Source organism: Cinclus cinclus, chromosome Z, assembly GCF_963662255.1.
Source record: "Cinclus cinclus chromosome Z, bCinCin1.1, whole genome shotgun sequence".
In the NCBI taxonomy this organism is placed as follows: Eukaryota; Metazoa; Chordata; class Aves; order Passeriformes; family Cinclidae; genus Cinclus; species Cinclus cinclus.
In genome coordinates this window covers 68,494,045-68,504,575 of record NC_085084.1, presented here as the reverse complement: position 1 = coordinate 68,504,575, position 10,531 = coordinate 68,494,045, and positions in this window count along the sequence as shown.

The window sequence follows — 10,531 nt, the reverse complement described above, 5'->3', positions numbered from 1 at the left end:
ATTTTGTGCCAATTTTAATATGAGCTCAGCAATTAAGCAAAGCATTCTTTACAGATACTGCATTTGGAAGCTGAGGGGTTGTTTCGCAGAGCAATTTAGACAGTTGGGATTATCCAGTAATGCATCTACATCAGCAAACACATTTTCTTTTTCCAGCATTTCCCAAAGGACAAAACTCTTGAATTTATGTGTTTGTGATGTGTTTTCATTGTCTTGCCATGAACAGGACTACCTGCTTTGAGGGTGGCACACCCTCTAAATGCATTCAACATTTAGAGTAACAGTGCTATCCTATAAATAAGATACTGATTGGATTCAGATGACTGAAAATAAAGAAGAACCATATAGACTGAGACTGGAAAGTGGCAAATAAGAAGATATATTCCATTGATAGCTCATGAATACCATGAAGAGATTTAGGATAACATTATTTTCTGTTTTAATATTTCAACAAAGTGCTAATTATTTAGTCATGCACCACAGGAAATTACTTAGGCAAAAAAAAATCGCATATGTTTAAGAAGCAGCTAAACAAAATAGCAGCAGAGAAAGAAAGCCTCCATAGATATTAGGAGCACATGAGCAAATGTTATGTATGCATTGTCTCTTGATTAGGATCCAGTATTGGCCACTAGTGGACACAGGCTAATGGGGTAGATGAACCTGTGTATCTTGGCACTTGTTACCTATCTACCTTCTACAATTGCCACTGGAATTATCACAGACTTCATAGGTTTGTAAATCATGTGTCTGGATTTAGTGTGCGATAAATTGGTGATGACATGGAAGAAACAGCACTATTTTTTAAACTATTTGTGGGAACTACACCTCCAAACATCTTAAAACTCTTACCCAAAAACATCTTATATTAGAACATACTATATCTCTGTCAGGTGCAACACATTTTTCTCTAAATGAATCTGTTTACTCAGAAGGAAACACTAAAAAAGGCCTTGTGAATTTTAGAATTAACCTGACTTCAGAGGAATACTAAAGTTCAAATGGCACCTTCTGCTTTGTCAATTTATGTAATGCTTATAAGTCAATATGTCACTTTCTCTTGATAAAGGTTAAGCACAGGTAATGGATCAATTGGATTATTGGGTGTAATGAAAATAGTCCCAGAAGAGCACAGATGTAAAGAAACACAGGTAAGATTGTGGACTACCAGCAACAGCTGAAAATATTTTTATTTCAGACATGCAGATCATGACCTGACTTTTAAGTGTAGTGATCCAGCATAAGGCTTACAGTGGACTCTTGGAGGAATAATCACATTGGTGGATATTTTATGGAGGAAGCTACATAACTCTCCCAGTATCATTCAGGGTGAATATTTCCATTTTCCTGGATTTCCTGGCACCATAGCTTTACTGGTGATGAGTATGACACTGTGAGCATTCTTTTTCCTCATTTTAAGTAACTCAGGCATTTTATGCTAGCGATGAAATGACAGAAGTAATTTTAAAACATTTTACAAGGTTCTCTCCTGGTCTGCCATTTTTAATTTATGTTCTCTAGGCTATTACTATGAGGTTCACAAGCAACAACAGAAAGGCAAGCCAATTGCCAGCAGGTTTAAATTCCCTCTAAATTAACTGTATTTTTCCATGCAGCGGAAAAGACTGGTGACATCTGCAGAAGAAAGAATAAAATAGAACCAATTTGTGTCATTTCAGATAGACCTTTTAAACACCTAATTTTTTCCAAAGCCGCCCCAGTTTTATAAAAGGCAACACAGAACTGATTTATCAGTTAATTCAATACTACCATACTTTTCTGCAGAGAAGCATAAAAGGGTGCACTGTGCTTTTGTTAAACATTGCTCAATATACACAACTGCACACGGAAATTGATGCCTTCCTTATGTTTTAACTGTTAATGCATAAACCAGCACAAGTTCTCATGACCTAACATCTGCATGAGGAACTTTTGTGTTCTCTCACTTCTTTCTTTCTCATTGGGAGTCACAGAGGTTTTCTGTTCATGCTACATTAAAATATCATAACAAGAAGAAGGAAGAAAAATCAATTTAGGCAGTCAATCTGATACAAAAGATCTTTTTTTTCCACACATTTTGAAATACCTAATGTATGTGAGGCCAAATTCTAAGTGTTTTTAAAAGTGGAGGCAGGATTAATAATAACTAACAATAACAATAACCATATTTATTTAAATGCATTATTTCTACACAGAAAAATTCCATGTTGGTCAGAATAATTATACAGAATTAATAATTCATCCACCTCCATAAAATAACTAAATCATTGAATCAAGCTGTCCAGATACCTCTCCTAGGCTCCCAATCACAGGAAAAATGATGTGATCATCCACTAGTTCTGAATATTTAAAACATACTTTTAAAATTCTCAGCACAATTAAGGAGAGAGTAGCCAGTATGGAATCAGGAACTGCATGTGTATAATCAGGTTCCTTCCACTGAGGTGAAATAATCTGAATTCCCTAGGAAGTGAAGGACTGTCTTCAGTTCTTCATTTTAAATGTGGGTCCTCATTTATATGAGCAGGACTGTTAGACCATAGTAGAGATTAACTCAGTCATTCAGTTCAGTTGTGTGCAACTAAAAGATCAACCTTTCCTTGTTTCTTCCAGGAGTCACCCTGTCTATTCTCTTCCAGCTGAGAAAAATTACTATAAAAACCCCAGTTTTTAATACTCAGTTTGCCAGGTTAAAATGCACCTTGCTGAGAAACTGAATTTAGGATAGGAAGTCTCTGCAACACTTGGGATGGGTAATTGTAGGATCAGATCTTTCTGACAGGAGACAAATCCCAAGGATTTTGACATTTCTTTTAAAAATACATCAGAACAAAGCTGGGACATTAGTTAACAGCTCCTGTTTGCTGGTGAAGAAATCTTTTCAAACTCACTCAGCACTTTGTGTCAGATGCTGAATGTCTGCGGTCATAATCTTAAATTCCTATTTCTTTTCAGTCAGCTGTTTTTTCTTTTTCCATAAAAACAAGTAGTTTCACAGGACTCAGTTTCCCCTCAGATGTAATACATTCCACAAACAGGGTGTAAGCCACTTCTTGTCTTCCTCGATGCTGAGGTTATGAAAATCACTCTGACCACTCGTTTCTCTCCTGTTTCCTTCACACACATCTTCTAGAGCATACCTGCCTGCTGATGGCCTGTTTCATAAACAAGTACAAAAGCCACTGCCTTCCTGTTCTGCAGAATAATTCAGTGCAAAGGGAATCAGGAAGCCAAACAATACATATGAACACATGTATTTTTGAAAGATTGGCTAACATTGCTCATGGATGGAAGCGATATATGACAGTGAAGTCACTGGGATTCTATATTCTCTTATCATCTGCTATCAGTTTAAGCATTTTGTCACTGTATTTTGCTGGTGTAAACAGTCTTCACACTTTTGATGATGAATTGTGTCCCAGATTGATTTTATATGTGGAAATCTTTCTGGGGACTTTGCAGTCCTACAGAAGTTGAGGGCATTTTTTCACCTGACACTGCCAGAGCAGTGGAATATGCAGCTGCAAGGCAAGGGGCACTGCAGGACCTGTGTTGTCATTTCCTCCAGTGGAGTCTTCCAGTGCTCAGGGGAAAAAATCTCTCTTTCAAAGAGGCTTAATATTTTGGGGCTTTTGTACTTCTTTCAATATAAGGTCCAGGAACTGAAACATTACCCAGAAAAAGTGATATAATGTGGTGCTGCCACAAGTTGCACCACTGTGTGTGGGGGGTTATCAGTGCACTGAAGCTCAGGGAATAGTCATGCTAAATAGAGCAGTGCTAAGGAATTGAACAGTGCTGTTGGATTTGCCTAGGTGGTGATCCTCAGTGGTGTTCAATCATTAGGATCACCCTCAGTTTTGGTCCAAAAACATAAATAAACTCCCAAAACCTCCTAGATATGGCAATTTCCAGTTGTAGCCATCATGTTTAGAAACGTAAGTGGGGTTAACAAGCCGTGAGCTCAGAATTCTAAGAGGATTGGCCTCAGCCATAAATATCTGTTATGATTGATATACAAGCATAGATGTAATCATCAAATAGAACTCTTACTTCAATGATTCACTAACTGTGATCTTCAGATTTTATTATTACAACAGCTGGTATATACAGATCATACTATGGTGCCTAAATCTGCCCCAGAGCATGCACAGCAGTGCAGGTTAAAACCCATAACAGTAATGCCTCACTGTCTGCAAGATTCCTGACTTAACCTTGGGTTAAATCAAACTTTTCCATCTTCCTTCTGAGGTTGATGATGTGAGACCTTGTCTCTCCATGAGTACCTTCCAGTGGAACTGATAACTGCACAGGCAGGACTTGGTAGCCCCAGCACACATCCTTCTGGACAGCTAACAAAGGAAAATGGAACCTGTCTTTGGAAAAAAAAAAATAATGGCAAGTTGTGCTTTTGGAATGAAATTTTAAAAATTTTCCTGGATGGGAAGAAAGAACAAATGCCAGCAATAGGAACTCAGTCCAAAGAAGCGAATAGAAGTTTTATTGTTGGTATTTTTATGAACAGACCACATATGAAAATAACCAGTCATAAAAACTGGCTACTTTTTTTCTCAATTTTGCTCTTCAGATACAATTGCAGCAACAGCTCTGCAAACTGTCATGCTATCAACATGTTATGAAAGAATAAAGCAAAAGAGTACAAGTTTCAGAAAAAGTGAATATCATGCAGACAGTCTTCTTTAATCAGGGCATCACTCCTCTAAGTCACCAAGAGTCCTATAGAAAAAAATAACTTAAAAATAATAATAGATAAGGACTACCTCATTCTTTGTGCACTTCGAGGCTGCCTTGTTATTTAAGCGCTGGGACAATTACTTTTCCCACCATACTTTTTTCCCCTTCTATTTCTCTTTATTTTTTTGTTTCTTCATCAGACCAGTGAAAAATAAAGTTGGAAAGCATAGGAGCCCATGGAACAAAGGGAAACCAAAGCACTGTGGGAGTGGAGGACAGAGGGAATCTGCAATAGTGGATTTAGTGTAGTTTGTAGCATCATCTTTCCAGACTGCCCAGCAAGAGCCCAATTGCTCAACTTGTCATGCTTCAGTGAAAGAGAAACCCATTACTATTGCAACCAGGAAATGTTGACATAATGGAGTTACTAAGAAAACCTGAATCTTAGTCATTCGCCATCTTAGACACATTGCAAGCAAAGTCACACAAGTTTTATGCACATTAGTACCACCACTTTTTTTTGTTTTGCTTTGAAAGACCTTATGGTAGTCAGGAAAAATGTTTTTTTGTTGTCAGCACACAAAATAAAATAACATTTTCCACAAACATTAGAAAATTAAAAAGAACATGTTGAGCCTGTAGCATGGTTGCATCCTGTGAACAGATTCATTGCAAGGATGGGGAACTGCTGAGAACTGCCACTAGGACAGATTCAGACACATGTGAGTATCTCTGCCTCCAGTTGTTATCATTATTGCAGTTTTACTGCCCTCGAGGAGACAACCCTGTATTCAGGAATTCTCTCAGTATTGAAAATTCTGGACAATGAGAGGCCTATCAAACTACAGCACTACTCCACCACACACTGAAAGGGTCACTAGTGGAAGTAGCAGTACCTGGATATACAGAGGATTGAGACAGTTAAATACAACTAGAGGGAGTTAAAATTATAGGCAAGGGCTCTATGGCATAAAGCAAGGAGGAGAAAGGCAGAGTTAGCTGTGTGATTTGAGCAGGATGAGCAAGTCAAGGAGAGAGATGGAAAAGTACATGAGCAGGTGTGGGACCTCATACCGTTCTTGTATTACAGGTGGGATATTCCCACTGTGCTGGGAGAGAGTGGATGCCACTGCAGGGCACGGACCATCTGCCTGCTGCCCACTGGGGCGATTTGCATGAGTGCAAAGTGAGAACACGAGCTGCAAAAGGCAGTACAGCTGAGCCTGTGCCCCTGTCTTGGCACCCCAGACTGCTGCTAAGTCCTTGCTGGGACCTTGGCTTTCAGACCACTTTCAGATCTCCCACTCCTATGCTCTCCTATTAGCAGCAATTCACTTCCCATGCTCTCCTTCTTTTCTGAGACAATAACATGGCTGAACATTTTCAATCAAAATAAACATCAAATTCTTTTAGAAGCATTAATATGTAAATCACCGTGTCAAGTCAGTGAGGATGATGATTATCATTCAAACTTAAGAAATTTTTTGGGGGACAAACAAAAGATAAGGTGTAGGTGTTCATTTAGCCATTGCTTTCTGATGATCTTAATTTTTAGGCACTGAAGATGTTTGCAAATTGCCTCCATACGAATGAGCTTCAGCTAAAGACATTGACTAAAATAAGTGTGAATTATGAGAAGCCAGGATTTCTAAAGTCTTGATAGGCATATTTAGCTACCTCTTATTATCTACTTCCTCCTATTCAGAGCAAGTGGTCACAGATAAACCACAGATTTACACATTTTGCACATGCTGTAAAAATTGTGGAAATAATTGAACTGAAATATGAGGAGCACATAGTCAAAATTTTAACTGCTTGTCTTAATATTCCTGCCTGCTGCTAAGACTAAATCCTTGAATCCTCTGCTCTTCTAATCAACACAGGAATACAAAATGCACCTTTTGTTTAGTAAGTCACTAGTATATCAACTGCAACTGAAGTAAGCAGAAATGAAACAAAAGCTTATGTATTCCTGCAAAGTGTGACCAATAGTAAATTCTGGGTAATGAAAGGGTTTTTTCAAGACAGAGAGATCTCAGGCCGAAATAACCACAAGTATGTGTCATTTTTTATTCATTGTGAAGTTGAGAGGGGAAAGCTTGTCTGCCTTTGACTTTTGAAAGCTAAAAGTCACACTCAAAATATTTTCAAGTTATTAGTAGAATTAAGATACTTACACATGCTATAATTCCCCAAATATAGAAATACTCTGCTTTGATTATGTACCTCAACTATATAGTTTTTGCCATTACTAATGTACCCCAAATCATTTGGTATATTTTAAAACAACCCATTAGGAGTCTTTTCAAATTGATTGGCAAAGAGGTTTCTGCTGGCATGGCCACTATCTAGCAGCCTTAAAAAGCATAAAACTACTGAATTATTTAATCTAATTTAAATTTCACTCAGTGGCAGAAAACCCACTACAAATCTGCTCTTGCTCAAAATAACTTTTGTTGTTAATTTGCAATTTAAATGTTTAAAGAATTTTCTGAAACCTGATTTTATTTATTTTGCTGATATATCATGCTTACAAGATACTGCATGTTTTTGTAATGGGAAAGGCTCACATCATTTACTTCTTGAGTGGCAATTAATATTATACTTGGGGTTTTTTTGTTTTGTTTTCTTTTTTTTTGTGTTGCAATAATTTTCACTGGTTTCACCCTAACAGTTTAGCTATTATAGTTCTAAAATAAATAATCTTAGGTTTATTTTGTATTTTCCACCATTTAATTTAACACAAACATTTATTTCCTGATTAAGATGCTCAGGACAGGGATATAGCACTCACTGTGTGCGGCTCTGAGTAGCTGGGTCTAGTGAAAGATGTCCCAGCCCATGGCAGGGGCAGTGGAGCTGGGAAACTTTAAGGCCCCTTTCAACCTAAGCCATTCTATGACTAGAAATACAGCAATACCAAAAACTTGGCATCAGGGTGTTTCACAACATTTTTGTCTGAGAAAAAAAACAAAGCAAAAAAAACCACATCCCCAACCAAAAAGCTTACACAGTTTAACAGTCAAAAGACTTCATTAAGGAAAGGTTACTTACCCTGCCTAATCCACATGGATTCTGGCCTCTTTATCAATTGCTTTGGTAATTTCCACTGATAGGGATACCTGTTCTTTGGATGCCTGTTCAGACTACTGTCCTTATTTCATTAAGGACACTAAACAGCAGGTAGGTGTTATGTAATAAAAATGCCTTTTAGGAATTTAAAGACAGAGTAAGAAAAGTCTTATCTTCATTTTTCCAAGAATGGGAGCTGTATACATAGTGTGAAAATGAAGGACAAAACATGTAGAATATTTTTCTACAGTATTGTAGACACTTCCTTGTCTTACTCATTGAGGTTGATAGGTTCATTTTCATGCTAATGTCATTTACTTTTGAAAAGGAATAGTGTTTTCTTCTGTTTAAACATGGGGAATGACCTAAAGTTCTCTGCATTGGTCAGTGGGAGCGCTGCTGTGCTCAGGGAGCACATTACAGTGAGGATGTTTTTGCTGGGCTTTCAGGCACCCAGCTGCAGCCTGACAGTTACTTGACTCTCCCAAATAAGAGTATGAGTTAACAAAAGCCTAAGGAAGTACAGGACAACCCTTCCAGCTTTGCACTTTCCTTCCAAGCCTTTAACTTCCTTCCCCAAACTTCACTAGTCTTTGAGAAAAACATCTGCTATGACAGACTGAGTGTACTGGGAACAATATTTAAATTTAGAGGGGCTTTGATTGACCATAGACTGATTCAAAGAGGTAAAGAGCATACTACAGCTCTGTTATTTTAGGAGAACCTTCAACACCAGCATATTTGTCAGAGCAAAATGTGAAATTGTCAAAACCTGGAATGGTCAAGGCCTGAATGACCACTGCAGAAGTCCACATGCTCAAGTAGGCAGTACCTACCCTCACTGGACCCAGGAACTGGAGATTGTTGGGATGGGAGAAAGCAGAGGCAAGGGAGGACAAATTCATGTGCTGTGCCTGTGAGGATGTACTTGGGCATCAGGACAGACCAGCCATTCATTTCCCCCTTCCCTGAGGAGATGAGAAGAGTAGATCTCTTTGCTTGGTTGCTGGCATTCATTTTTACTCTGTTCTTTCAGCATGGCACTTCATCTTGACAACACTTTACTTTGTCCTTGAGTTCATAATTTTTCAGACTTTATATCTGATTAAGCCTGTGAATGTCTTTGGATCTTCATATTTAAGAAAGGCTTAATCTGAAGGCTTAATTTGAAGATTTCCACATAACCAACAGTAGAATGATGTTCCTCTGAATATTTTTGCAATACTTAAGCTGTACACCAGAAATGTTTTCTATTCATTTTGCCTTTTTTTTGTTACCTTGGTAACTTGTTAACCTACCACAAGCCATCAACTAGACTGATCTTGGTAATTTTATTGTACTGCAGAATATTTATGATTTATTAATCTTCTCACAAGAGGGAGAAATTTGATTTCTTCAAATACCTCTCCTCACTATAACACTCTGGTTTAGGTTCCTTTCCTAGTCCAACTACCTTTGCAAACATGGACATCAGCATAAAAAAATCTGTTTCATTTTGCTCCCATCAGTGCTGCACGGAGATAATACTTCTTTCTTAAGCTACTAGAGCCAAGGATTATCCTCCTTGACCTAAAACACTGGGATGCAGATCAGGTTAAACTGATGAGGTTTTCTACTGTCATCTGCATTCATGTGCATGTCCTGTTCAGTGTCACTGACTTCTAAGAAGAGGAAAAACTCCATTTTTACTTTTTTGGTCTTTTTCCTCAGATATGGTTATGTGTGAATGTACTTGAAGGTTTTTCCACAGTCCATTCTCCTCTTGCAACCAAAGTACAGAAAAAAAAAATGAAGTCAGAAGGGGGAGAAAAAACCCCAACCAAATAACTAAGAGTACCACAGGAAGAAGAAAAGGAGGGAAAACTGTGGCAGTGTGTTAATAACATCTATCTTTGATAGTCACAGAACATGTCTTAAATCAAAATTCCTCACTCTTCAATTATCAAATTGAACAAAAAATAACAAAAGTAACCAAAATATCATGTTACTAGGTTCCTTCTGTGTAGCTGTTTTCGTTTCAGTCTTTCAATATATGAAACATTGTAAAATTCACTGAACTCTGGATTGTATTTCTTCCTTTCCAGCTTGTTTTTCCATAGGAACCACCCCATGCCATCTGTCTGTCTGCCTCCCAGCTCCAACTTCAGTGCAACATCCAACTTGAGCCAAGTTTGAAAGAGGTGCAACATTGTCAAATATGCTAAGTTATTACAAGTTCATTGGAAAATTAACAGCCTAAAAGAGGAAAGAAGCCCAGTTTAGTATTTCATGGTGAGTCAAAGACAGATCCAACTCAATGTTCTATTTGAAGAGGCAGCAGCCATCTGCCCAGTGTGTAGGCACATTTTGGGTAGTTTGTCAAGACACAGAATATCAAAATCACAGAATAATAAAGGCTGGAAAAAATATCCAAGCATACCTCTGACTTATCACACCCTGGCAACTAGACAGTAGTAATAAGTGCCATGTCCAGCCATTTGTTGAACACTTCCAAGGACAGTGATTCCACCACCTTCCTACACAGTCCATTCCAATGTTTAACAACCATTTCCATGAAGAAATTTTTCCTGATGTTCAACCTGAAATTCCCCTGGCACAGACTGAGGTTATGTCCTCTCATCCTGTCACAGGTTGCCAGGTTGGGAGCAGAGGCCAACCCCCACCTGGGCACAGCCTCCTATGAGGGCAGCTGTAGAGAGTGATAAGGTCACCCCTGATCCTCCTTTTCTCCAGGACAAACACCCCCAGCTCCCTCAGCTGCTCC